We start from the raw sequence: 6,299 nt of genomic DNA on the forward strand, positions 1-6,299 counted from the left end.
TACACCTTTCCTTAGATAACTCACATGTTTGTCTAGACCTTTTGCCATTCTTACTAGTTAGTGTCCCGGTTAACCACACACGCTCCACTAACGACATGAGAATGTGAATATCACAATTGCTATCTACTTAAAATCTACTTGGTGGAAGCGTTTCCTCACCATCATTTTCATGAATCGGAGAGACACCTTATGACACTTAGATTTTTATGGCGCATGTGTTCCTATCCATGTGAATTTGTCAAAACCATAATCACACGACAAGGTTAGTGACAAATCCAAACTCATATGGACTAAACTTGTTCAATCTTAATTTCTTGCCACTTTGCAGCTCAAGGGCCTACCATTGCTTCCACATTGTTATGCAAACAATTGAGAACTCATAGAACTCACAAGCATAGTCAACTTTAACTAGAATAGGAACAGAAATAAGAATATGTCAACACGATAGGTTACAAACCTCAAGTCGTGTGCTAGTGATTAAACAATATTCCTGATTAGATCTAGAAACTACCTCAAGATCTTTTAAGACTCCCACTGACCTCTTGACATATAAGATTCTCTTTGTCGAGAACCATTCCTTGACAAAACAAATATTCAAGAATTAGTGCATATTCTTATCAAGGAAAACACTTCACACAATTAGTCTTAGTTTTTATTTTATCCAAAACATCACAACTAACCAATTTCAAATGTACAAGAGTAGAAAATATTTTACTCTACATTTGATAAGTGTTTTAAACCTTTCATAAGATTATGTCACTCAAGTTACAATCTTAGAGTATGACTCTAAGATTTTATTTTTGGAACGAAGTACGATTTATCTTTTGATTTACACATTTCAACAATTCGTGATTCCTCTCCTTAGTCAAACAAATGCACTAAGGTGTCCTTAGAGAATCAATTGTGATATGGTTTCATAATTACTAAGACAGCCATAAAACAAGATACTCAAGTACTCTCCCATCTCTTCAGATTGGAGAAACTTTTATCTTTCTGCCTTATTTGATTCTTCTCATCCGTTCTGCTATACATGGAAACTTTTCCAATGTTTCAGAATTACACTTAAACTTGTAAGCATAACCATATTTACTAAACTTTAGTAAATCATGATGAATAATCTTATCATTCTTTGTGGTGGACCTGATCAGCGCACAACCTAGTGTACCCAGTCCTTCAGTCCGTCACTTGACTCACACATACATGTGAACAAGGAATTAGTCTTAATTTCCCAAAAATGAAAATTCTCACTCATCATACAATACAACTTGCATGATTCCAAGTTTCTATCCAACTGAAACTTGGGTGATGAGAATCTTTCCTTATTTGGTAAATTATGACACTACCACAAATAAAATAATCAAATCCATTTTTCCAATATTGCTATAAATGGAAACATATAAACAACAATTTTTCACAAATGCCATTGTAAGGATACTTAAAAATAAATCAAAACTTTTCGTTTTCTTTTATTCAAAACTTGCGGAAAAATCTTATCCTTACAATGCAAATACATATGAAAACTATGTTGATATCTATTCCTAAGCAATTTATCGTAACTCTTAAGCAGTTGCTCAAAATTCTGATCACCGAACCATCTTCGCGATCAGAATCAACAGACTCTTTCTTTAAGCTTCCTTTGATTCTCTAAAACATCAAAATGTAATTAGATTATATTATGTATTAAGAATCTCCAAGAGATACTTAATAGAGTTAGATAATGGACTTTACCTGAAGTAGAGTCAAACTTTTTGACTTTACCAGATCTTTTAGGTAAATCTGGCAGCTTCGCAACCAATGCCCCTTCTTTTGGCAAAAGAAACATATGGACTCTTTGGGAATGGTACATGAGACTATCTCAGACTTAGCCTTTCTCTTTACCATTGGGTCAAATCACTTGACCATGGCCGATCCCTTTCCATTGGGAAGAGAAAGCTTTTCTGGACTTCTAATGTTACCATTGTCAATGTCCATGGAAGTTTGGGAAGTGGATCAACCAATCAAATTTGCTTTACCAATGCTCCAAATCATTGTTGATTTAGCAGAATCAAGCAAATAGGTAAGATCATTAAGGGTCATGTCACGGTCTGTCACATATTAGTCCTAAAAGAACTCACTATATGACATGGGAAGTGATTGATGAACCTAGTCAACAGTCAACTTCCTTGAGACCTTGACACCCAACTCTCCCGACTTGTCAATATGTGACTTAATCTTCAAGATGTAAGCACATATAGCCTTTGCTTGCCAATAGGGATTGAGTGACATAGAACTTTCCAAGTCTTGAAACTTTGTGGGATAGGGAGAATTATTGGAGGAGGTGGAGGAAGTGAAGCATGATTTCCAGTCCCATTAATGCACAACAAAGGGATTTATCTTTCACCTTGATTGCCATTTGGGATATCATCTTCATTAGGAAAAGTTGTTCCTAAAGATTTGGGAAGACCATAGTTGTCTTAACTAGACATCTATAATGGGAGAAATTCAAGTTTAGTTGTTTTAAAGTCCTTAATATAACACCCAATATGAAATATTAAGGCTAGGATCCAACAACCTACTTATAACTGGAAGAGGGATGCCGTAATCCAAGCTATAAAATAGTTGAAGGTAAGTAAATGACGATTTACCAATTTCCACCATGAAAACGAAATATAATTAAGTTTTAATTGGATTTGAAACTCCTAGATCTTTTGAGACATATTGAGTTTTCAATGGCATGTTTGAATCTCGATTGTGCCCTCTCAAGTTTGTGACTAGGATGTCGAGGATCACAAACAAGGTGTGAATAACCATGCAAATTAACTTGGTACCCTTAATATTTATCACCTAATCGATGTGCTGGTTAACCACACACGCTCCACCGATCTATGATAAACTTAAGTTACCCTTTGCCACACATTGTAAGTCCCATGTTAGTGTTCCGGTTAACCACACACGCTCCACTAACGACTTAACAAAGGTACAAAGTGCAATTTCATGGGTTAGCACCATTTCACATTTTCCTAAGTAACTAAGATTGGGAATTTATAAGTGTTTAGTTACTTAATATTTATCATTTTACTTTTAATGAAGGGAGAATTATAATCCTTTCCTACCCGTTCGTCTAACGACCCTCCACCAGTCAAGGAAGCGGTGGGTGAGAGTGGACACCCATTAAACTGTCATTTTATAGGCAGTAACCTTATATCCCCTTATAGACTGGCTTCGTGAATGAGGCCTACTAATGTTAAGACTGACTTAATCTTATACATATCTATATAATTAAAATTATAATAATAGTATAAGGGTTGAATTTTAAACTTTTAAAATTCCAGGGTTCAATTTTGGAATTAAAGTATTAGTGTGTAAGACTTTACAAATTCCAAAACTTAAGGGCAAGTTTGAAACTATTCAAGACTTTACAACTTCATAACTTATGAGTTTAATGGTCCATTAAAATGAATACTCTTCATTTTATGTAACCTCTTATTCTTGAATGACACTTTTAAAGAAGTGACTTTTGATGATCCATAACATATGAGTTTAATATAGGTTTAATGAGAAGACTCTTGAAAATCCATAACTTGAGGACAAGTTATGGAGCTCATAAAACAATTTATGGAGAAAAGACATTTCAAGTTCATAACCTATGTTTTTAATAAATTTCATAAATAAGACTTTTCATATAACTTGAGGGCAAGTTACAAAAACATATATTATGAATAACTTTTAGATCAATTTGGATTAAAACAACTATCACAAACATATCTAGCAATATTCATAATCTTGATTTAAACTCATATGAACAAGATAATTCAAATCAAACAATTTTCATGTAATTAGAATAACCATTAAACTAATACAAAACATGAAACTTTTGACAATTATCTTTTGAATTGGATTAGAATAATCATTACCACATCAAAAGCAGGTTTGTAGGTTCAAAAACAGCTTATGGTAATGTTTCTAGCCCAATTCCAGACAAGAAACTCGAAAGTATGATGTCAGGGGCCTAAACTCGTCGAGTTCTATAGAGAACTCGTCCAGTTCCTGCATTAAACAATGCACTCGTCGAGTTTATTGAAGGAACTCGTCGAGTTTTCAGTCTGGACAGCTTCTTGGCTTCGAAAAATGTATTTGCATCAAGTATAAGTGAAAACAAGCCTAGGCTCTGATACCACTGTTGGTTTTGAGCATTCTAACACTCCTATGGTGTACATGCAACCCTAAATACCTTGGATCTATGTTTACTCTATTATACATGCAAATATCAATTTCCAAGGTATTATCCTAACTAGCATACATTCATATGTACTAGGATAACAAAAACTAGTGCCCTAAGTGTGACACCTCAAATGGTTCACACAACACCATTAACATTTGGAATAACCATGAGAAGAAGATATCATAGGCTCAAAATCGGCTAGCCCTCACATAGAATCCTTACGCCCGATTTCTTAAGCTCATTGGTTCTTTATATAGTGTGCAAATTAGGGTTACACCATGTAACCCATAACTTTACCCATTCCTTATGCTTCATGGGTTTTAACCTCCATGGAGTATCCATGGGTCACCACATGGGTTAAACCCAACATAAGGAATCATGGATCATAAGCCCATATATATAAGAATGAATGATTTACACAATCAATCCCCATATATTTAATTAGTCTCTTTTGATCACTAAATTAGTTCCAAATTAATTCTTGATCAATACTAATTAAATAACATGATTTCATATTAATATATTAGAACTTATAATATATTAATATGTCACAAATATCCTCCTCTCACAAAAGGTCTACCCAAATGTTCTGATGCCATGCAACCTAAATGGACCATGCCGGGTTGGGTCAAGTATATACCAATTATAGTTATGGACTTAGACACTAATCCAACAAAAACTTGTAGGAACGAGATACTCTGCTTGAGACCATTCATGGCTTCTTACGGTGTCATGTTCAGACGACGATTAATGATGCTTTGGTTCTGAGTGAAGCAGGTAGTGGACATAACTTCAGCGCATAGGTAGAGAGGTAGATTAGCAAAGTTCAGCATTGATCAAGTGGCTGCAACAAGAGTTCAGTTTCTTATGTCAACCACACCGTTTTGTTGAGGAGTGTAGGGAGAATAGAAATTATGGTTGATGCCTTTGTTGGAGAGGAATTTCTCAATGGTGACATTGGTGAATTTTGCGCCATTACCAGTTCGGATTGTTCTTACAGGGAGTTTGGAAAGAACTTCAATACCTTTGATGAAATTTATAAGTTCCGAGGCTATTTCAGATTTTAGCCTAAGGAAGAAGACCCAGGTGAACCTTGTGTAGTCATCAATAATCACAAGAATGTAATTTTTTTGATGAAGACTTTCTACCGTGGAGGGTCCACAAAGATGAATATGAAAAAGTTCTAAGGGTTCTGAAATAGACTTTTCAATGATTACGGGATGACCTTTCTTGGATTTCTTCCCACATTCACATGCAGCACAGAGATGATATTTTTCGAACTTGAGGAGTGGCAGACCTCTGACCAGATCTCCGGAAACAAGATCATTCATATCTCGGAATCTTAGATGAGCAAACCTTTGATGCCATAACCAACTAACATCAGGAACGACCTTTAAGAGTAGGCAGAGTTGATACTTGCCAATGATCATGTTGATGTCTAATGGATACATGTTTTGTTGTGATTGGATTTGATTATACATTCTTTTCGATCTTCTGTCATGACTTAGCTATGCTTTTTGTAGAACTCAACTCTTTGGTTTGCATTAGTGAGTTGAGACACACTAATCCGATTTTGTTTCAGGTCAGCTACGTATGCGACATTTAAGACAGTGAAATTATCGTTGGTGGGGATGCCATAACCTTGGGTTTGTAAATTTGAGTTGTTACCATACGTCACGTAACCAATGTTTGGAGCGAATTTGAGATCACGGATAAAGTCTTTCTGTCCGTCATGTGCATGGAACAAGCACTATCAATATACCATATTGTATCTTGTCCCGAAGCACAGAGTGCCTGGAAAATCAGTGAGTTTTGGAGTTTTTAGGCTCCGAGTTAGGTTTGGGGACTTTGGCATGGGCTTTGGACTTAGACTGTGACTTTTGAACAACTGGTGTCTCGGAGGTTTTGTTCTGAGAAACTTTGGGAAAGAAGCAGAATGTCATGGTCTTTTCATTAATCCAGAAATCGAATTCAACCAAAGGTTGTTTGGACACTGGTTTTCTCGGACCAACAATTTTCTGAGATATTATAGGAATCACTGTGTTAGTAGAGGTTACAGATGCGTTTTCAACCTTTTTTACTTTGCACTCAAATTTTT

The sequence above is a fragment of the Lactuca virosa genome, chromosome 8 (assembly GCF_052849685.1).
Source record: "Lactuca virosa cultivar CGN04683 chromosome 8, Lactuca_virosa_CGN04683_v6, whole genome shotgun sequence".
NCBI lineage: Eukaryota > Viridiplantae > Streptophyta > Magnoliopsida > Asterales > Asteraceae > Lactuca > Lactuca virosa.